Source organism: Corvus hawaiiensis, chromosome 26, assembly GCF_020740725.1.
Source record: "Corvus hawaiiensis isolate bCorHaw1 chromosome 26, bCorHaw1.pri.cur, whole genome shotgun sequence".
Taxonomy (NCBI): Eukaryota; Metazoa; Chordata; class Aves; order Passeriformes; family Corvidae; genus Corvus; species Corvus hawaiiensis.
In genome coordinates, this window is record NC_063238.1 from 18419252 (window position 1) to 18444061 (window position 24810).

The window sequence follows — 24810 nt, forward strand, 5'->3', positions numbered from 1 at the left end:
CTTTTCTGATGTTCAACTTAAAATGTAGTTTCCTGTTGATTTCTTTTTGCACCTACTTTTATTAGTTTTCTTTGTCAGCTACTTTAAAGTATGGTATGTGTTATCTAAGATTATAACCAGCGAAAGGTAGGAACAAAATTACATTTTCTGTTCTTTCTTCTCACTTTCTTTCAGAGAAAAGCTGACTTAAAAACTAAGTGCAATTTTCACCTTCTTGGTTTTGGCTAAACTGCAGAACTATGCAAGTCCAGCCTTCCGCCCTGTTCCCTTGCATGCCAGCTTACTGGAGACACTATTTTCCCTTCCTTCCTGTTTTGGTGATTAAGTTTGTTCCAGTGAAATTCAAGGCACACTGAAGAAAAATTTGTACCCTGATCTTATCCTGATGTGCATTCAGGATGCAGATAAAATATGTCAACACAAACAGGTTGAGAAGTTCAGCTGAATCACACCTGATTCAGATATCCATAATTCAGACAGTAAATATGCTTAATACACAGCCTTATGAAACGCATGGTGTCCTGGTACCTGAAAAAACTTGAATTAATGAGTATCTATGAGTAATGCAGCCTCCTAAATACAACAGTACTCTCTAGCAATGTCCTGAGGCTGTTTGGTACTGCAGAGTTGTTCTCAATTGATTGAGGATTGCTTAGGTAACTCCTCCAGGGAACAAAATTAGAATACTGCAACCCCACAACTTTAATTAAAGCCAGTGCTGAGAAAGAGAGAACCATAAGTGTTTTCCCATCAGTCTACCACCTTTCCTTCACTATGTCTGCTCTACTTCTCTCTATATAAATATTACTATGTTAAAAAAATAAATAGAAAAGACTGACTATTCCTGTCTTACTTTTTGTAACCAACTAAATGTTTTTTTGTCAGGGCAAGTGAGATCAAGCCATGAAAGCTGTTAGTTAAATACAGGGTCTGCACAGAAAAATGCTAGTCTCTAACTTTGTATGTTTTTATATCTCTTGTAAACGTGACATTTGTAAGTGGTACTGACGGAAACCGCATACTAAGTTCATGATCTTGAAACATAATTCCCTTTTACTGTAAACAGCTCCATGTGCTGATTCTGAAAGGAAAAAGAGGTGAAAACTAAATATATCTCTCAATCTTCCCCAAAGCATGTATATAAAAAGCCTAAAAGTAGTATATGACAAACAATGAAGAAATCATGCAATGTGATAAGATACCATTATGCTAATATCTAGATAAATTGCATTATATAGAGCAGATATTCCTTTCTAAAAAAAAAGAATGTCTGGGAGACTTAGACAACTAAATGTGTATTTTTGTTTTTTCTTGATTTGCTGCTCTTTGATTTGGTAAATTTTTGGGATCTCCTTTACCTGTATGTGGTATTAAAATCTAGGCTGGTCAGATTAGTCTATCAGATGTCAAGGAGGCTTATACATGTAAGTATCACTGTCTTTTTACCTTGAAACCATACCCTTTGACAATAGAAATCTTTTAGGAGGAAGAAAAGTTTAGACTTCTTCAGCAGTCTTAATGGCTTTTTCATTAATTTTCCTTAAAGTACAGTTTGAGACATTTTTGTCATACATTGTAAAGAGAATTAAGTTTTTTTTTCTAACTGTCTCACCTCTGCTTAAGCTGGGTTTTTTGTGTTTTTTTGGGGTTTTTTTTTGTCATCCTAAGCTTATTGATATCAGGAAAGCCTTGCTATATCTAGTGGCTGATGATTCCTACTATTTATTTGAACAGCGTATTAGAGACAGATGATGAAAAATACTGCAAGATTTCCTGATCAGGAGAAAAGGATGAATATTACTTTGGTTCTTCCCTGTGGAAATACTGATATTTAGAGAGCTCTCTGTGCAATAAATGTAGAAGATAGGAAAATCTCTTAGTAGAACATGAAAGCCTTTAAAATTGAAAAAGAAACCTCCTTTTAATTAATTGTTCTGTGGCCGGTCACATCGGGGCAGCTCTTTGTCCGTCTTTGTCTCTTTTACTCCCCTCCACCCCCCCTTTCTTGTAATAAAAGAATAACTAAATTAAGAGAAGGACTTTGACAAAATATGGAAGGGTAGAGGTCCTTCTGGGTATCTTGTGAGAAACCAGGTAAGAAAAATCCTGCAAGGAGTCCTGGGTTTCTAAAATGGATCAAAACTATTGGCTCTGGTTTAGTCCTTGCCACTACGATGACTGAGTGTATGGCCGCTCCTGAGAAGGCAACATCCTACTGGGTGTCAGTAAGGCAGTGAGATCTGAGCTGCTGCAGTCTTGCCCTATAAATAGCATAACTGACTACTCATTCTCAGATGAATCCAAATGGTATTTAAAAATCAAGGTTGACTTTTAATGATGAGTTGTGGTTGCCAAATATATCTGGTGTGGCCTGCCCTTTTATCTCTTCCTGTCTCTTCTACAGAATTCTTCCTGTTATACATTTTTTCCCTATTTTTTTACACACTCATTTGCTAGTGAAATCTCTCATTACTATTTCACTTTTGTTGATATTTTGGTTAGGTTGTTATAACATGCATACTCAATCCACTCTTTACATAAAAGGGTCTTGTTTAAATACAAGCCAAAATTGTGCATTGAATAATTTACATACTTTTAAAAGAGCAGAAGAAAAAACTAGACAATAATATTACTGCTGACAAAATTGTATGTAGACTGCTAGTGAAAAACATTGCTGTGACAGCACTCAGTGTTTAGTTAAAAGCCCCCAAATTGTTTTGCTAATGGTCTTGCTATCCACAAGGGATCGCATATGCCAGACAATAGTAGTTCCCCCTGTAGCTCTTTTTAATGATGGCCTCTTATATGAATATGCCCCCTAATCAGAAAAGCTTTTAGATAGATTAGATTGGATACTGATTACAACTGGAGAGGCTGCTAAAATTTCCATGGAAATTCTTATTTATGCTTGTAGTACTGTAACTGGGCATAGACCTGCTACATCTGTGGGGCTCTGGGTTCCAGGTATCCAGACTCTGCTGCATCAACAGTTTTCAGTTTAAAAAATCTGCTAGCAGAGGTAGAAATAAACTCAAAATTGATTAATCACCTGAGAATTTATCCAGCTTCTTGAGTGTATTTTACCACAAGTACTGATTTCCATACTGTGTCTCAAAATACCAAATTTTGTAGCTTCTAAGCCATACATTCCACCAATGTCTTGAGGTGGATTTTCTTTACATAAAAAGTCTGAGAATTGTTTCTAAATTCTCTTACTTTCCTTTGTGTACAACTGTCCTTACTTCAGGAAGGATCATGTAACAACTCTGGTACAGTGTATGTTCCCTTAAATTATTTGGAATGTTCATGACCATCTGTAGGGAAGATATATGAACTCCAAAAATTTATATCATTAAAAAGTAAGACAGTGTTGATGTTTGCTATGAAGAAAGATGGAGTCTTTATGCAATAATGCCTAATCTCTTCAGTCAATTAAAATTCAGAACTCCACATATTTAATAATGTAAACTATGCTCATTTCAAAATGCTGTTTTGTTCAGAGCTCAAACATCTTTTTCTGACTGCAGGGACATGGTTTCTTTTTTAAAAATTTTCATTATTTTAAAGAAACATAGATTTTGGAATCAAGATTAAAAACAATACTTAAATACTAATGAAGTTGCTGAAAGAAAACTGCAAAATCTATCTTTCAAATCTTCGTGGTCAACTTGTAGCCAAATCCATTGCTGTTACACATGTTCACAGAGATCATCTAAACAGTTAAAGGAAGAGACAGTTCTGTGAGAAAAAAAAAGGTTATTTAATAATAAATAGGCAGCAGAAAGGTTCTTTGACTTTCTGGGAATCAGATCGTTCTGAAGGATTGTGAAGAAGAAGGAATGGAGTGGAAATTTCAATATTCTTTCTATCTTCTGAATAACAGAAAAGAGTAGTAAGAGGATTCTAGAAATGAACTGCTGGATAAAAAGAAAGACTAGTATTTTTGGACCACTTTCAACAAGAAGAAGCATCTGTGAGATCTGGAAGATCTCCCCAGCCTGATAAGGACAGTGTTAACTTTTCTGCAAGTACAGAATGTGGAAAGAAGGTAAAATATAAAAATTCCTTAGCATCAAGATATCAAGAAGAAAATTAATTGAAGCACTGTAGGAAATTGTATAAAGAAATCCTGGACTGTCTATACTAGCGTAAAGAACCTTGGCAACAGTAAAGAATATTACATTATTAGTCAACTCTTGAGTAATTTTTATTAATATGATATCATTGACATTTTCTTGAAAGATTAGAGACATGAAATCACTTGTTTCAAAGTGTCTAAGGAGGATGGTGGCACAATGTGTTAAAAAGGTACCTTCTGGCTATATCTGTACTAATAAATGCAACAACACTGGGAAACTATTGCATGTTGGGACTTCATTATGCATACTGTTAAAAACTAAGAAAAATCCCGGGCATGGTTTTGGCCTTCATCAACCAGTATTTTTTCAAACAATTCCCTGCCACATTATGGGTGTTAACATTGGACGGGGACCATTCCAAATAGGCAGTTTGTATTTGGAGGTTAAAACAAATTAATAACAAGAATATGGGACCCTAGGAATATGGTGGGGGGCAGGAAGCAAATTTGGGGTTTTTTTCTAAACTTAAGTAATACGTGGTAAAGCTCTCATTCTTTCACTGTTAAAATGCAAGAAAAATATAAATTATTTTCATATCATAAGACTATATCTGAGAATAACTTTTATTAGACTCATATTGATACACAAGAGAAAATTATCAAAGAACTTGTGCTTATTTAGGAATCCCTTGTTTTGCAAAAAAGAGACAATTTTTATAACTCACAAGATATACATTGCCACAAGCTTCTCCCAAGTTATCAGAGAGATATCAGCTGGGAAATAATAAATTGAAAATATGAGAATGATAACTGAGAGAACTTAAAGAATGTTTCACTATGTGTGCCAAAACAATAATCACACAGTCAAGAATTGATATGACAAGGATGAATGAAAAAACCCTAGGTTTTTTAATTTCTAAAGGGCAATGATGAAAACAAAAGAAGCTGATGTGAGTGACCAAACCAAAAATGCATATAAACCATAGAAAACTGAGAAGGGAAGCAAATGGACAAAAGACATGCATCCATCAAACTTTAAGGACAACACGAAAGGATTTTTTAACTGTTCCAGTCTAGCTCAGCAAGAGTGGATGTGGCCAAGAACCTGATGGTATTCAATACCAGCTTACATCATTGCCAGGGGCCAGGGGAAAGGGACTCTGTCCCCTCTGCAAAGAAAGGATGTTCCTTTTCCTGTCAGAGGAAAGCGTGGTGAGCAATGGGTCTGTGCACCATTGTTTTTCATTGTCCCAGGATTGTTGAGCATTTTGCATGTAAATCACACTCTCTTTGTACAATTTTGTTATTAATACTGGTGCTGTTATTGTTTGCTTTATCATCATATTTCTGTGTCCAGAAAATTGTTCTTAACCCACGATCTCTCCCTTTTTGTTCCCCACTGGAGGGGGGGCAAGGGGAGTGTTTTGTGGTTTTCTTTCTAGTAGAAGTACTAAATGGGGGAATGCCATTCCTAAATCATGACACAGCACAAGGAAAAAAGAAGCTACTAACTGATGCCAGTACATTTATTAGTAGAAAAAGGATGGAATTATTAGAAATATTAAAGCAACAGAATCAGAAATGCTGAGGGAATGTATAATAAATATATCAACGTAGCGGGTTCAGTTTAAAACCGGGCAGAAACAGCAATTTTGTGTAGTGGTTTGGTCCAAAATACTCATTACTGTTTACCTTCTGTGAGATAAGAATTAGGAGAAAAGCAGAGCAGGCACCAAACTTGAAAGAATATAAAGAAGTTTATTAACAGACCTAAAAGAGGAGGGGAAAAAAAATCATACCACACCTTCAGAACACTTCTCCTCCCCTCCCTACCTTTCTCCCTTCTCCCACTGACAATGTAAGAAGACAACCCTTGAGATGGTCAGTCTGTTTACCACTTCCATAATAACCTTGTTCAGTCCATTTAGGAAGAGGAGTCTCTCTTGCCCATGCTATGAAAACATTATCACAACGAGACAGCCGCCTGGGTTGGTTCTCTGCTTGCATGTGAGTCCCTTCCCACGACTTGCAGCTTTTCCCACAACTGCTTTCAAGGGTCCACTCTTGAATTACTGGGGTACAATTTTAAGGTTGAGCTGTTCAGAAACCAAAGTTCTCTTCACCCATCTCTGGGAGCATTTAATCTCTAAGAATAGAGGCCCTCCTCCTTCCCTGGGAGCAAAGGGTCCTCCTCATCTTCATCTCTAGGACTATCTCTGGGAGCATCTCTAGGAACTGTGGTTTTCTCCTTTTCCATTTGGAGCAGAAGTCCTCATTGCTTCCATCTCCCCCTGTTCAAACTTCTCATCAAATTACAGCTGCTTCAGCATCTGCCTATCTCAGCACAGGTGCTTTTGCTCACAAGTATAAGTTGAACGCTCCACCCTCCATGCCTTCATGAAATTACAACAGGTACTCTGATACAGCATAGCTTTACAACAGAATTTCAGCTTTAAGCATCTCCTCTTTCTTCTCCCTCAGGTTTTCAGCTCTTCACAGCACTAAAAGGGTTAATCTCACCCAGGCCCCGCAGCTGGAATTTCGCTTATCGCTGTTGGTCACACGATTTTTTGCTGAACAGTGGTGCAGCTTCAGCTGAATCTTGGCCACACTGGAGAGGGGGAGCCGGGCTGCTCCGGCTGCACAGAGCAGGGCTGTGGGGGGGGAGGTTGTTCCGCGGGTGGAACAGGGCCCATCGGCTCCAGGATGGCCATGGCCCGGCCCAGCCTGGCCGAGCAGGGCCTGGGCCGGGCCTGCCGGCCCCCGCACGGGGCCCGCAGCCACCTGTCCCAGTGCTGGAAACGAGAGAGAGCTCTGCCTGGGATTTGTCCATTCTTAAATGTGGGCCACAGAGGCAGTCACAATTTTAAGTGGCTTAAAGAATTGTCCAGATTCAAACTGGCCAGCTGATAGGTTCTGTCAGGTCATAGAGGATGCTGTAGCACTCCTTTGCAAGAACATCACTTCTGAGACTATGCTTTGCTAACCCATGACAATCAATAGGGGGAAAATTCAACATATAGTGGTTTTGGCAAATGAGTTTTATCATGACATTTCTATTCCAATAAAATTCTTAAAAACTCCTACAGGAGCTGAATACTTCTAAAATGATTGGGAACTGGTAGTCTGGATCTAAGAGTTTTGGAAGCGCTATCAGACATTAAAGAATATCAGAATCACAGAGTCACAGAATATTCAAGGAGAAGAAGATTGAAGGTTGGAAGAAACCTTCAAGATCATCTGTCCAACGACCAACCCAGCACCAGAATAATCACCCCCAAACCATATCCCCAAATGCCACATCCAGGCACCTCTTAAACACATCCAGAGATGGTGACTCCACCACCTCCCTGGGCACCTTATTCAAATGCCTGAGCACTATTTCAGTGAAAATTTTTTAATAAGTATCCTGTCATAATATCTTAAACTCTGGCAAAGTGGAAAAATGAAATTGTTGCTGTTAAAATACACAGTTATTGTGTAGCGTGGCATTGTGCAGACCACAGATCACTAATACAAATTGATTGGGCCACTTAAGTTCAGGATGAGATGCTTTTAAAAAGACCAAGTACAAATAATTGATTTTGGAACAAGAGAAACCACATTTGGAGAATATAGATGCTCAGAAGATGCTGACTCTTTTTATTTTTTTAGGTTAGTGGTTAGAAACAAGGTTTAGAGAGATAGAGGTTGTACGTGTGGCAGTCTTCTTATTAATGCCAATAAGGCTAATTAACCATTTAGGATGTAGATAGCAATATAAGGTAGTAGCAATGAGCTTATATGAACAGTGCTTGGCACTGGTGTGATGTTTCCTTGAATTCTGTTTCCAGTCCTGATGTCCACATTTCAAAAAGGATATGTTTACCCTACTGAGAGTCCCATCAAATGCTAGAAAGAATTAAATAAAAGCCTTATATTAAGAAAGCTGAAGAGCTCCCCTTGAGTAATTATTAGGTAAAAATTGCAGTAATTCAGTCACAATCTAAATGTACCAGCATCAGGATCCAAAATTGATTATATGGTGCCTCAACCCATTAAAAAAGTTTTAATGACTGAAACTGGAAACTACACTAATTCAGTTGAGAGCTGTGGCTTCTATGACAGCAAGTTTAGCCAGCATCTGACACTTCAGTAAGTCAGTGGCAGCTATTTCACACCTGGAATCTTTGAAAGAGAGTTTGGATAGGGACTTTCTTTCTGTAACAATTTCTGCAATTTTACCACTGCTTCAAACAGCTTATCTTTTGCACGGTGTCAAATTAGCATGACATGAAGAGAGGAGCTGTAACCTTCTGCACAGTAGCTCTCAGATTGCTAAGATTTAAAAGACATAAGGAAAAACATCTCTTGCATCTTTGACCTTTATCTTACTCTCATCCTATTTCTAAGCATTCACTATTGCCTGTTGTCACAAACAGGACACAGCTAGACTGGTTGTCAGTCCAACCCAGTATAGTTCATACATTCTTACTATATTGGCAATTCTTCCTTGAATTCCTATGAATGTCAACAGAGATTATATTCCATTACACATAATTGTTGTCTTTCGCATGCTTAAGTAGAAAAAAATAGTGTCAGCTACTCAGAAAATTGTATAGCTCTTTTAATAGCTGTATCTGTAATTATATACTGATGCCAGATTACCGCAGGAACAACTAATGGAAGCAACTATGTAACACCACACAGACTACACACCTATATTTTAACTGAAGTGTATTAATCTCATTAACTATTTGGGGCTCTGTTCAACAGAGTTAAACACAGCACCTACATGTTTCAGTTAATGCAGATTTCATCAAGGCTTTAATCATTTACTCCTTTCTAGGTTTCTCACCTGATCTTTTAGAGCGTGAGCTATTGGAGTCTTATGCCCAATATACTATATATGAGTCTTATAAGGCTTGATAAATATGAAGCTGCCTCTTACAAAAATGGCATTTTTCCAGTGGCGGAGATTACTTTAGAAGACATCTTGAGCTTTTCAGTAAATTGGTTGCAAATCATTTTGATGTTTAGAGTGCTGGTTGCAGGTATAGTGTCAGGTTCTGACAAGGCAGAAAGTGCTGTGGCATTATCAGTAAGCCATGGAAATAATCCTGAAAAGGAATGCTGCATTACTTAAATGGAAAAAGTGCTGTTGAGACTTTCACAATCTGTTCACAGAGGGCTTATAAATAGAGAGGTGAAATCAGCTGAAAAAAGCTATTCAGTAAGAAGTATACACACATGCCTCCTGCCTGAAAGTATGTTCAGGTGTTCTGTCAGCCAAGTAACAGACAGATTTTTAAAAGAAAACAGAGAAGCAGTGTTTCTGAACTAACTGTAGAAAATTCCCAGAGAAGAATTTGAGCAGGGTTTTGAGTTAGAATGAAGTACCAGGCGGGGACCTAACTGAGGGTGGGCCACCTGATGGTCTTTTCTCAGCATCCATGCATCCAGAGGATAGGACTGCAATCTTACGCCCACCCCCTGGACCAGTGGATACCTGCCTGACTTGTATTCCATGCACATGCAGCAGTAATCTTCTATACTTCCAGTCAATCTCTATAAGTGAAGTGAAGTTTACCCTGGGCACCACATCTTTTCAAACACCATGCCAACACAGTAATACACCTATTCACCCCATGTTCTCATGATAAATGCCTACTGTCATTCTGGTGACCATTCTGACAACAGTCAGTAAAAAGTTTCTAACCTTCCCATCTAGCATCTGGAGAAACAAATATTTATTAAATTTGATGAAAACAAATCAGAGACTCATAGACTCAGAGACTCATAGACTCACAGAGTCATAGACTCATAAAATCATAGAATCATATAATGGCTTGTGTTGGAAGAGACCATCTAGTTCCAATCCCTCTGCCAAGGGCAGACACTAGAAAAGGTTGCTCAAAGCCTCATCTAACCCAACCTTCAACACTTCCAGAGATGAGGCATCCACAACTTCTCTGGGCAACCTCTTCCAGTGTCTCACCACCCTCACAGTAAAGATTTTTTTCCTAATATCTAATGTAAACCTTCTATCTTGCAGTTTAAACCAATTCTCCCTTGATCTGTCACTACATGCAGTTGTGAATGGTCTCTCTCCATCTTTCTTATAGGATTCCTTCCGGTACTGGAGGGCTGAAGGTTACAAAACTAGACTCTATGCTATGAAAATTCCAGATGTATACATTTTATTCACTGGCACTTGTGGCCAATTTATTAATTTTATGATATTGACCAATGAAAAACACTTGGTAAAATCCAGATTGGGGTTTTTCACTGTGTTCACTTTCTGTGAGAATAAAGATGGCAGCTACTGGCAATCTGTAAACACATTTAAAATCAATGAAACTATTCATTAAGCTCAAAACCCAACAAGATTCAGTACATAATATACATGCATGCCCCATCACACTAACCAAAAAAACCCAACAAATGATAATCTATTTATGAAGTGCTTCATAATCAATTAGATTTTTGTAATTATAAAGAGAACAACAAAAACCCCCAAGAGATTGCAAAAACTGTCTTAAAATTAAGCTAGGCTTTGGTTCTGGCAGCAGGTTGGTGTGCAGATAGATGACAGTGTTTTGTGCAGCCCCTAGGGTGAGAAAGTATGGCTACTGCATTGGGATCTTGGGATCCTGCGAGTGCCTGTGCCCTCTGAGCTGACCCGGGTCTGCAGCTGACCCATGCCCTGTCAGCACCATGCCTATGCCAGACCCTGGCTCCTTAGCATTTTTTACTCATCCATAAAATGCGCATTTGTACCTGTCACAGGAGCTTCTTCCTCATTGATGGACCAGCTGATAACAGCACCCTTACTATCCAAGCTTGATGACTGAAGAAGAAAGCAAAAGTCAAGAGAAATTTTGGGTGGCAGAGCCTAAAAAGGATGCCTGCTGACTGATGCATGTCAAACTGATGTTTCTTAGGAAACGAAGGTAACACCGTACTACTCAGTTCATTTTAGAATATATTGTCTCTCCAGATAAAGTCTCTTCCAACACAAATCTTTCTATGATTCTATGAAAACAAAGGTAAAAAAAAGGAAAAAATAAATTAATTCACCAGTCAGGTATACTCGTGGAGTGGGTCTGCTTTTAGCCGTTATATAGGGTTTTTCCACTGGTCATTTCCTCAGTTATCAAAGTTGAGGGCTTACCTCGAGCATAACTGTGCACTCTGACTCTTCTAAGAAACAATTTTTTGGGTACTGCCCTCTAATTGACTGCAACTTCATTCAATAACGATTGTGCCAAAATTCACTGTTAAACACACTTTTTTATCCTTCACCATCATCTTTCTAAGAACGCATATTGTTTTTCATTTTGAACCTCATTAAAATACAAATAAATCATAAGAGGAAAGAAAATATAGGGAAAGAAAATAGGATAAATATGTAGATATGCACTATTATTATCTCTGTGCTATCTCTTTCCTCCACAAGGCTATCTGTTTGACACATGTAATAATGCAAATGTGCTTGAATAGTTTCTTCAGCTTTGTGTTGTAGCTTTCACATTTCCTCAGTAAATTGAAATTAACTTATATTTTTAGCATGGTTGTGTTCTTGATTATTGGAACCAACACTTAAATTTATTATATGATTTATAAGTTATGTATCAGAAGAATTGTACAAATCTTTTATTAATTTCTGTAGCCCTCATTTTTGTCTTTTCAAGACAAAACATGGCATTAATGCAAACAGAATGGAATATGGGAAAGGTAAGTTTATACTGTTTAACAGCAGTTTTTCTAATATTGTATCTCTTAGAAAGCTCCTTCAAAATTTTGACTGTCCAAACCACATAAGAATCTGATTTTATGACTGTGGTTGACTCCAACAATGCTAAATTCTTAATACAGGTTTAGAGGCATAGAGAAAGGAATATGAAAAAGGACATAAATCTACAGAGCTAATTACATACTGATAACCTAAGGGCCACATTTTTTGATAGCCTACTGTCAAAGAAATAGTAAGAGTACTATTTCTGCAGACACTGACTTACTACAGAAGAAAACAGGCTATTTCAGTTGCAAGGGACTTTACTACAATCATCTAGTCCAACAGTAGACATATACTTGCAGCACAAAACAGGGACTATTTAAGGGACACTGATTGTCTTTTCCATAAAGCCTGTAGCTGTGCACTGTTTTCCCAAAGAGTGAAGCTGGCTGCAGAGCTTCCTGCCCATACCGTCCTTCTCATTGAGGAGGCTGTGCACTTGCACCCCTGTTTTTTATCTGGCTGCCTTCAGGACGGACTGTAAATCAGATCAGTGAAATATCCTGAACTAAAAAAGTAGTTTGGAAGTGGCTTTCCAAGTCATATTCCTCATTTGGCTTATGGCACAACTGAAAAAAAACCAGCTGCATCAGTGCAACTGAAATCAGTGAATTGCAGCAGAGGAGCTGGACACAAAAAAACAGGGAAAGAGAAAGAAACTGTCTTTGTACAGCTTTTATTCCTGGTGGAAATATATCATAGAGTGGTTATCCTGCCCCAGGGAGAGGGATGTGGCAGGAAACAAACAGCCTAGCAGCGCAGGCTCACTGTGCTACATCCACACTCAGGACAGGAATTCTTGCTTCCCAGCAATGCAGTAGTATTTCCTTCCTGTACACGCCCATTTAACCATCATAGGTGTATTAAAAGGTAGAGCAGGTGGGGGTTTTTCAATGCTCATTTTGACTTTTCTGAATTAGTTGAGATGCTGGTTTAATTTGCTGAGAAAAAGAAACTTTGTTCCATCTTTTGAAAAGCAGCACTGAAGCTTTTATTCATCTGCTTTTCATCCAGTGTTCTTTTCTGGCCTCCTTTCTGTTTCCTGCCACACAATGCAGTATTATTATGAAAGCATTTAAAGTAATGACAACTATATTAAGAACACATCACTTTGGAAAAAATTAACCATTTTTCTATGTGTAGGCAAAAAAGGAACAGAAATTCGCTTGAATTATGAAGGCCACACACACACCCTGGGCAAGTGTTGCTTGATCTCTGAAAATTATCTAGTTGAGCCACAGCTGGAGACAGTCACACGTAGCTCACTCAGAGTGCCTATGACGCCATTTCTTGTTCTCCACTCCCACACGTTTTTTTAGCCAGATTGCTAAAACAAGAACCTTACAGGATATTGAACACTGGTAAAAGATAGGTACTTAGATATCAAAGTTAATATGATAATCCATCAAGTCTTCCTATGCACACTCCACAGAGGAACAGAGAAATGCTTCTTCAGAGTTGTATAAATTAGGATCTTGATGTGTATGATTTAAATCTCACTTTGGTGAAGCCCTTTTTTTCCTTTCCAGTGGAGACTCGAGGGAAATTGAACAACTAATGTAGAAACAGTCATTACCTTGCTAAAGATAGACCTTGTTTGAGGAGTGTACGTGGGCATGCACATAGGCACAATTTTAAGTACATGGGTAGCCACCGAAGCATTTTTAAATGCATTAAAGCATGTCTGAGCATCTTGTTAGGTTGTGTCCAGTGAACCAAACTCAGGCACTAAGAATTTTGCAAGTTATTTTATCTGGGCACCCAAGTGACTTTGGGAAGTGCACCAGTAACATAGGCTTCTGCTTCTCTGTATTCAGCTTGAAAACGTGGTTCTAATGTCTGATCTCAGGCCAAGAGAATTTGATGGAAGTTTATACTTTGAAATTGAATTCTTATGAAGCAACTCTTATATTGCTTGCCCAGCTATGGGTCAATAAAATGGCCAAGGAATGTAGGACAGCTTTCAAAAACATTATGCAAAAAAAAAAGATAAGAACTATAGAGAGAAAATAAAACCTAAGAATTTGGAAAAAGGTCTTTCAGGTTTAAATATTGTGCCATATATTTGGCTCTGTGAAGTTTATAAATATTTACTACTGTATTAAAAATAGTTAGACTTTAGTATAAATACAACAGGTGTTGAATTGAAACTAGGACCAATCAGATCAGATATTTAATATAATTAACAAAAGAGGATATGAGCTACTGTCCCTGTGTCATAGAATTATACCTCTCCGCCATGACTCATTCTGAATTTTTAAGAGATAAACAAGTCAAGAGAAAAATTGAAAAATGCTTTTTTAAAAAGGAAGATGTGTCTTAACTTTCTTGTTATTAATCTTTCATATCCTTATACTATTTGTTACATGCTCTAGCACACATAAATATAACTCAAGGCATACAACACTTTCTTGTATAATGCATATAATGAGTCTTTAAAGTAAGAATCAATCTGTTTGAATACAAGGCAGCAGATGTGTATTCACTAAGATGAAAGAAAGACTTCTCTCACAAGTGCATAGAAAATTTATGCTTGTAATTCCTCCTAGAGGATGGAGAAGAAATATCCATGAACAGAAGGCACAATACGGTATGATCTAATGGATCAACCTAATTCTGAAACCCAAGAACTTCTGTGCTCATCCAGGTATTTCTGTCAATGTTTTGAGACCTTTTTTTCTCTAATTCTGTCCCTCAGTCTTCCCAGCTGTAAATCCTGTTCACTCCGATGCTTTTAAATTTCAATATATAAAATGTATAAGATTAGGAGCTAAAATAGTGTGTTATTTTTCTAATCTAGGATTCAGACTGCAAAGAAGCAACGTGGAATGTACATGAGTTGTGCTGAGCACATGAAAACATCCTCATATACCTAAACTAATTTATATTTTGAGAGATTATTATGGTGGATGGTTTCACCCATTTCTTAGTAATTGCAAAATACATAAGTGAATGTATAATAAAAATAATAATGAATAATATGACAAATAACCACATCATGAATGGTTCCTTTCCTTGTGCATCCATCCATTAAATGCAAGGTAACGATGTAGCATATTTGTCTTAATTTCCTATGCTTTAGTGACTTTCTGTGAAATTTGAGAGATGAGATTAGATCATACACACTGTGTACAAATGGGGGCTGAATCTCCTTTCAGGGAGCATTAACTCTATCGGATAAACTTTCCAATCTCTAGGACCCACAGGTACTCTAGGTTGAGGCTTCTTCTGTTTAGGAGCTCTTCCCCTTCACATGGAAACAGTCACCTTCCACCAGGAGCCTTGCATTTGACTTCAGTGAGGTGAGGATTTCAACTTAGTGTGTACTTATAATTCACTACTGAAAATAAGAGTTTGGATGGAAAGTCACTTATGTGGTTTTTATACATGGATGTGTAGCATTTTGTGAAAAAATGCTCTTTTCACTCATCTTTTGGTAATGAAACGAGACACAATCAGAATCTGATCTGAATCTGATCTGAGCTCTTCCACTTAACCTCAAGGAAAAACTGACGTTTTACAAACATTTACATCTTCAAAATATAAAAAAAAGTCACTATTAATGACAGATCAATATGCTTGCTTTAGATCTTTTGACAAGTAATTGCCCCCCCATACATCCCGCCAACTCTTTGCTTCAACTTCCTCCACCTCTTCTGCCACATTTTAGAATTTGAAATTAAAAGCATAAATTATATGTTTTAGCTTGGAGCTAAAAAATGATTCTGTCTCTGAATGTTCTTTTAGAACCACAGCCAGCCAAAACTAATTCAGCACAGTCTCACTGAAGTGCTTGGAGCAGTCTGTCTAAACAGCACAGGCCTTCTTAATTTACCCAATGCTCACACTGCCTCCGATTAGGATGAAAGTGACTGTGCCATTGAAGAAAAAAGTAACTTGACTCTTTCAAGCAGCAGTTGAGAGAGTATGAAAACTTGCACAGATCAGGCTTTTAGACTCAGGTCAGCTCCACACCTTTAACCTTCCTGAGAGCCTAAAAATATATGTGAGGGAACAGGAAATCTTCCCTGTTTGTATAGCCGCTGGACATCAGATGCTGTGTCTGCCCTTGTGCAGACCTGGCTTTTATAAGATATCAGTCACAAACCAGATTATTTTAGCAGACTGGCTCCTTGCAGTCCATTTTGAGTCATCTCCCTGACCAAGCTAGAGGATATCTGAACTCTTCCATGCTCTGCTTGTGCTGTCATTAACTCTTCAAAAGCAGACAGTGGCAGGGATCTCCCAGGAAAGCACAGGAAAGCTTCCTGCATGCAGCCACGTAAGGCTCTGTACCAGAGCAATCCTTTGCAGGAGGAGACGGTTCGGCTTTTGCTCACATGTGTGGTTCTCTTTTCACACTTCTAACGAAAATCTATGCATGTAGAATTTCAACTTGAGATCTAAGGTGCTGGAATATGGTACTAAGGCACAGACAGGAGGTGCTGGAATGATGATTGCTTGTGCTTGTCAGTTATAGCTACAGCCATAATGGTGCATTGGATGAGTCAAGAAAAAAAGACTATACAAATATAGAATTACAGTTTCTAGTACAAGTTGACTGCATCAATGGGAAAAAGTAGGGTTGCATTTTCTGACCTTGGGGTTCTTGAATTTTGCAAATTTAATAATATTCTTTTGTTTAGAATACAAAAAAATTACTATGTCATATTATTTTCTGCAAGCTGTGTAAACAAATTTGTCATGACAACCACTTTATATTTGTAATCTATGTGATTAATGCTTTCTTGGCCCACCAGTATATAAAAATCAAAATTAAAGTATTTTGTTCTTAAATTATGTTCATTCTGCAGCAAAAAACCCAATAATTTGAGGTGTTCTGCTTAAGTTATTGTGTGTGAAACAAAAAAAATTAGAAAGAAATATGACTTATTTTTTATCTTCAAAAGAGTTTGGTTTAAGTGTGACATAAAAGCTTCATTGGTATTTATTTAATCTGATTTGTTTTCCCTGCTACTAAATCTAATTTTATAAAATTGTAGAAGGGGTAAATAGATCTCAGAGATTTAAAACCTCAAAACAATAGTGAAAATACATGAATCTTTTATGGTTAATCATATTCTTCTTGAATAATATGGCTTTTAAGAATGTTGGTGAACTTAGAGATAAGTAGCTGAAATACTAGAGTCTCTGTTCTGTTACCAGGTTTTTCACAAAATTGTTTATTTTTTTGATTCAATTTACTTTAATATACCTAAACAGTTGAACCAAATTTGACCTATTAGGGAAACTGCAAAAATAATTATTTATGATGATAATAATACATAAACAATAATGAGGGGAAATTACTTTGTATTTTATCAATGTGCTGGAGAGAAATTCCATCAACAGAAATGTCTGTGCTTTTTGAGATACTTCTGTTTCTTCTCTCTTACGTTCCCATGGAAGCATTAGTCTGTAATGAAAATGGAGAAGAGAAAGGATGTAATTTAAATCTTCACAAGAGAGTCAATTTAAAATACAAAAAGTTCACAAATCAAGAGTATTAAAACAGTTATTGAATTTAAATATTAATAAGATGGGAGGAATTGATGGACTGGAACCAGAGCTACTTAAAATTGAGCACATTATATAGCTAAACCATTAGTTGAAATAGGAAATCTAATTTTCTTACAACTAATGTACCTAGAAATTGGAAATACACAGTTGTGTCTGTAATTCATAAAAGTGGGGAATAACTTCTCTCTTCCATTACACTTAACTCAGTGAGTGCCATGTGCACTTCATATCTTCTTTCTGACACTGTGATAAAGGTCAATATTAGACACAAAAGAACCTCCAAATAATCTACTATCTATGAACTGCCTATCATAAATACATACACAAAATTGAAATGAGGAGCCTGGCCCTATACAGCTGAAATCAAGTTGGCTATAAATTACATTGCAGAATTCCTTTGACTTTCCTGTCACATCACTAACAATGTTACTATGACAGAAAAGATTTAGTCTCAGCATTTCCTTCAGCAGAATTGTGAAAGTTTCATGTCATTCCACTGTGTCACTACATAAAATTATTTCATTACAATTTTTGTGGGACAGGGCTGAAATTTTTACTGTGACAGTGAAACAGATAAGAAGGCATATAACAGAGAAATGTCACAAAGGTACTATGAACATATGTTTTCTGTAGTCTAGTTCCATGACTTCAGATTCATGACGGTTGTTTTCAGTTTTGGTTTTCCTTGGTGGATTTTTGCTTTGTTTTGGGGTTTTTTTAAGTTTCCTCAAAAAACAGACTACAGAATAGTGTTTCACCTTCTTTTAGGGCAGTATCAAGCACTGAGAATTATTTTTCAACACACAGCTAAAAAATAGATTTGCATAATATGAAAAAAGCCTGTATGTCTATTAAAAGCTCATTTTAGAACAGACCTATGGCAAGAGTACGAGTGTCTACAAGTGCATGTAAATAGCTCTCAAGAATATATAAGCAATTTTTGTATTTATTTGACCATCAAAACATACTATTGCACACTGGAATATACAGCAAGATTTTCAGTGAGAGCTGCTGGACTTATTCTGCCTGATGTGGCAGTAATTATTTACATTTATGGGGATCCATGCAGTGTCCCAGCTACCTAAGTATTTGAATATCTGGGCTGAGAATGTTTGTTATTCCTGACGTCTTTCACAACCTTACTTCACATCTGGATAAGGAAACCAGACTTACCTCAGGATGAGTCACTCATCCACTCACAGGATATGACAATATTGCTCATCTGCTTTTTCTTCTTTCTGTTATTTTTTTTTCCCTTCTTATTGAGTTAATTAGTGTTGTAGGATCTAAAGGGCATGAGCAAAATAATGCATGAAGCACTGCAATGGGCTGCTGCCCATTGCTTCCTAGGGATCAGAGAAATCCAGTCTCCAAGGTGAGCAGCTCTGGTACTGGCACAATTCACAGCAGAGCACTCCAGGGTGGTGCAAGGGGCTTTCCCAAACCAGAGGAACCACTGGAGAAACTGAGAGAGCCTCCAGGAGCCCATAGCTCATGCAACAACTCCTCTTCTTTGAGCATATGCACAGGATAACAATCTCACATGAAATGGTATAGTGCTGTATTTACCCACAGTAGTATAGTCAGGGTTGCCTTCCCGTTAGAGCAGAGCTGTGTCAGCCCCTGGGAGTCAAAGTGACTATGCTTGCAGTGCTGACAAAGGCAATTCACTTGCTGGTGTTTGGCTTTGGCATTCTGTGAAGTCCAGGGTCTGACTGAAGGCTTTGGTGAAGTCTACACCAAAGTTTACACTATGCAAAAGTGCTGGGTATTCAACTCATTCTTCCCCCGCCCCCCATCATCTTGGACATAGTTCTCAGGTTTGGTAGAAGCACATACTAGTACAAGCATGGGCAGCCTTATTTAAAACTGCATTGGATCGTAGTTTCAACACTGTGAACTTTTCTTTTGCTATGAACTTGCATATGTCTCTTTATATCTCTTTATATTTCCATTGTGACCCATTGAGTCTGGTTATTTGTTATCTAAAGTCTCTGGTGTGCCTAAATCTATGTTGTTTCAATTTTAATTTTTTTGTGTTGCAATATTTAGACAAATTTTCCTCATTAATGCTTTTGATATTTGCATCATCATCAGATATTCTTTTTTTTTTTTTGGTTATTACAAGTGTATATTTGACTTCTAACATAGGGAGAGGATAAGGGTGAAAAAATGTGTGAAATAATGAATACTTATGTCCAAAACATAAAGTCAGAATGAATATTGCTATCATTTGACTATATGATAATGCAGCAGATGACAAGATTAATATTAATTAGCCTACAATTAGAACAGCCTACACTCCTAAATAAACCACTTTGAAAGACAAATGAAATTAAGTAAACACACAGACTATGATGAATTCATGTTCACCCAAAAATCAGAATAGATGGAGTGTTCTCAGAAGGTAATAACATGGAAAAAAAATAATAAAAAGTTTGAGATAAAAAACTGGAAGCATCCTGAGCATCCATGACTCTGGACAGTGATCAAATAAAAATCTCTAAAGTTAAAATTTAAAATTACTATTCCTTAACAGATATAAAACATCACTTATGGCTCCTGTGAAACTATAGCGCATAACTGAGGAATTAATTTACCAAGGCCACCTGGAATGATAGTTTCAAAACTGGGATTCAGTAAGAGAGTCCCTTGGGTAGAGTAGCAAATGCACTTCGGTCTTAAAAGGTCCATGTATTCCATGGATAATCTAGCCGCTTGTCTTTAAAAGATAGCAAGACATGATAAGACATCCGAAAATATAATTAGGTGTGTATCATGGAAAATAAAATATGACAATTTTACATCCTGACTCATTAAAGAAATGGGAATTACAAAAGCAGAAACAAAAGTAGAGTGGGAATAAAATTATAAGGCTGACTGGATGTTTGGTTGTTTTTCCTTTAGACTTCTCTCATTGTACACTGTGGTGGGAGGACCTTGACTGGATGCCAGGTGCCCACCAAGTTCTTTTATCACTCTTCCCCTCAGCAAGAGGGTGGGAAGTAAATAAGATGGAAAAAACTCAAGGGTTGAGAAAAAGGCAATTTAATAAAGAAAAAGCAAAATCTGTACACAATATATTGCAAAGGAAAGCAGAAGAGTTATTCTCTACTTCCCCTTAGCAGACAATGTCCAGCTGCTTTGCAGTATTAGGGATTAAGAACATGTAGCAGACACTCTGGAAGGCAAATGTCATAATAATAAAACACAAACACATCCTCTCCCTCCCTCCCCTACCCCACACCTTCTCTTAGCATTTTTTGCTGATCACATCAGTATGAAATATCCCTTTGGCCAGTTTGGGTCAGTTGTCCTGGTTGTGCCCCCTCACAAGTTCTTGCCCACCCTCATCCTACTGGTGTTGGGGGGATGTTGGAGAGACAGCCTGGATGCTGTGTGGGAAAAGTGCTCAGCAGTAGACAACAGTCATGTGTCAGCAGCTTTCTAGCTAGAGATGCCAAGATCTCCACTATGAAGGCTGCTATGGGAGAAATCAGCAAAACTCAATATATTCACCATGAACCTTTTATTTTAACATGTGGGTGAATTTCCTACACCTCAGATGACTCTATGTTCCTTTCAAGTAACGCTGTGAAATAATCTTGGTTTTATTACCCTGTGGAACCCATTTGAATTGGAAGGCAATTAGCTTTAGAGTAGATGCTGTGGAAAGTACTACATTTTTAAAAATTAAGAGCATCTATCAAGTCTGGGAACTGAAGAAAGCTCTTGTTGACCAGCTGTGTCAGTCAAGAACAAAGTATGATATACACAGTCTGGTTTAGTCTCAAGTTAAAGTTTTGTATTTTATCCCTTAGCAACAGAAAGACTTCACTTCTTAGGATAAAATACTGGCAAGAAGCTAAACATTTATAATTTACAAGCATGGTGATAATTTGAGGCTTAAATATCAAAGGACAGATCAACAAACAGAAAATATAAGCAAACAAGCTCATTCTAGCCTCAGTTCTCTGAGATGAGCCAGATCATGACAGCTCTGTGAGGATGGGGACTGATTCCTCTCAAGAGAAAACACAGGCACATGAGTAGCAGCTCTAGCTTGGTTGTGGTTCTTGGCATTTGTGCTAAGCAGAAAAACACACACACACACACACACACAAACACACACACAGACACACAGCAAGTGCCCTGCTGCAGCAGAAGACAGCTCTCTGCTAATATGGTCCTCTGGGTCCAGCTGCATCAACTTCATTACATAACTGACTAAGTGGGGCTATGTATTAATTGTATCTCTCATGTGTCTATCATCGTTCATGGAGGTAGCACTGCTACACTGAGTGTGAGAGCATGTGTTAACATCTTCAGCAAAGAACTCATCAGCCAGTAGGAGAATCATCAAAGTAGCTACAGGATGAAGTCTTATTTACTTGAACTGTGGAAGCTCATACCCACATGACAGCTCAGATGACAGTCATACCATATGAGTCAGGCAGGCAAGAAGTATGTCTCTGGTACTCAGATGATTTTAATTGCAATAGAGAATCTGTAATGAGCCCTGCTGACCTTTAATTTTTTGTCTCTAGCAGAGTGATTAGTGACATGGGCAGGGTTCGACTGTGCAGCCAAAAGTAATTAATTTTATTTTGCCAGTTGTGGGAAATTTTAAAATCAGAGAGAATGTGTGTGTCACTTCTGATGCATGCAAAGGTAGTGAAGGATAAAGAGAAGATGGGGGGAGGGAAGGAATTAATGGCAAAACCAGTGTTACAGAAAAGCAGATCAGACAGACTGTAGGCATTTCAGTCCCATTTATATTGCTTGGAGTACTGACTATTTGCAATTAGCAAGACAAAATCTGCTGAACATGAAAGTCAGTTGAACAGGGAATAGGTTGTTTATCATATTAGTAAAGAATTCTTCTATTTACTTTTCCAACTTTCCATTATTATAGCATCTTTCCTTTTTATTTATAAGAAGCTGAAGAGGTCTGAATTGAAACATAATTGGTTATGGCTGATAGCCACCTGACAAAGTTAATTGTTCATTGTCTGTGCATTGCAGTCCTGTGAGAGAATCCTATGTCTGTACAAATCAGTTGGAGGCAACTGTCTCATAAAAAGTCAGAATAAATATTTATACATCCCTAAACAGAGTTGTGATAGATTATTGGGTTTTTGGAGGGAAAGGGCAAAGTATAGTACTAATCTGCTATTCATGAATGACAAGGCTTCTTCACCATTGAACTCACTACGAATCAAAGGGTACAAGCATTAAGGAGCTGAATTCACAGATGATTCTGCAGGTACTAATTATTTTCAAACACATTCTACTTTAATAAACCACTGGTGCTGAGTGGATTATTCCAGGTCTTGAAAGACTGGGATTATTGTATTTCTGGTTTTTAATTCCAAAATTCATTCCTCTCCTTACATTTTGAAATAAAGATATTTTTAAGTATTTATAATCATGGATTTTATGCCTTCAGATAACAAAATTTTCTTTCAATCTTCAATCTCAAAAAATTTAAAAGGCTCACATTTTCAAGGTATTTAAACACTGAATACTTACAGGACATTTGAAAGGAGCAAATTAAGACTTCACTAAAATCCATCCAAATAAAGTTCCCATGAAAGTAGGCGAAACCTTCCATAGGATGCAGGATATTATCAGATCCACATATTGTCTTATTAGCATTCAAAAGCACAGACTTAAATACTTGTTTGGCAATTCTTTAATCAAAAACATTTGAAAATACTATCTTTTTTTCTGCATTAGTTTACCTGTGGTGAATCACAAGACATAAATGAAGTAATAGAGACAAGCTCTTAGCCTTAGTGGTGAAGCAAACTTCAAAGAGGTTGAGAAATCCCTGTTTAGCAAGGCTCTTGACACATCGTTTTACTCTGCCTGCAGAAATTTCTGTTCTCACTCCCTTACCAGCTCTTTGTCACTGTCCCTTTCCACACAGGTTACTGCCCCTGGAAATTGACCACTCATTTGAACCTTCCTGCTAAGCTTCAGTTCAAATAAGGTTGGGAAGGTTAAAATGTTGGCAACTGGAGGCAGGCTGGAACAAAACAGTATTTTTTTGCCTGCACAGCTGCAGTCAGAGGGGGATGTGTGAACAAGCCTTAAGGCTCCACAGCTGCTTCACAGAGTTATAGCAGCCTGGTCTTCTGGTCTTCTCCTGCTAACACAGATAGATGCTATTGCACAAGAGAAACAGTGGGTGAGAAGGCAATAATGTGTGTAGCACTTCTCCCTCTCCCTGATTCCCACGAAATCCCTTAGTTCTCCCTGAGCAGGGACTTTATGCTAAATCCACTGTGCAGATACCACCTGACAATTCAGAAGTCAGGCTGAGTTTATGAACTGCCTATAAAAAACTATGAATTTAAGAAGAAATATTTTCTTGCTGAAGAACACAATTGCTGAAGTACAAATCTCCATGAATGTCTCACAGATACTTCAACATTGTTGTTCTTCAGCACTGTTGTAAGAAATGTATAGAAATGTGTCTCAAGCTTACAGGTAGAACCTTGAAAACATGGCCAAAAAGCTTTGAAATCACATACTTAAGAAAAATTACTATAACTAATGGTTTTAAATTTGCCTTCACTCCCCCCACTCCCCAACAATGGACTTCTATAATACTTCAAGGTTTAGAGTTTGCAATATTATAATAATAGGAAAATGACTCCACGTACTTTAATTTTCTGCCTTAGTTTAATTTGGAAGTAGATTCTAAACAAAGAAAATCCCTGACATGCACATTATGTTGAACAGCAGTAAATTGTTTTAGAGAAAGAAGCATAAAACCCACCTCTGGTCTTGTTTAATTTGTGCCTGTCTGTATTCTTAGTGAAATCAGTGAAAGAACACTGAGATAAAACAAAAAAAACCCAAGTAAGTAATTTCATTATGCAAAATATACAGCTAGGCACAAATAAGAAAGTGATTGAAATAGCATGAAACTAATTTTTTTTCCTCTAACATTTTTGGGACATTTTCATTGAAATGGCTGAAAAAGCATGGATCAGTTTAAAACCTTAGCTGACTCTAGACACCGAAATCTTTAAAATTCTGCCATTGCTGCAATCAGGTCAGTGTTTCAACAATGTTATTTTGTGAAAAAAACTTGCAACCACACTGAGAAGAGTGAAAAGGCTAGAGAGATATGTCTATTTCTAATATTGACTCAGCTCTCTCTTTCTCTTAGGGACAATCTTGAAAGATCAACTGTTCAGCATACTTTCTAGTCAAACTGAGTGATTTTGCACTATATTTAAATTGTCTCCTATGACAGAAATCAAAGGAATATTAACAGCATGGAAATTCCTTTCATAGGAAAGTACAAAGTTTTAATATGTATACTTGTTCACAGCCATTAAAATCTAACTTCTTTCACACAAACCAAAACAGTAGAAGCTTAACACTCAAAAATACGGACGGTGTCTGAATCCCTCATTCA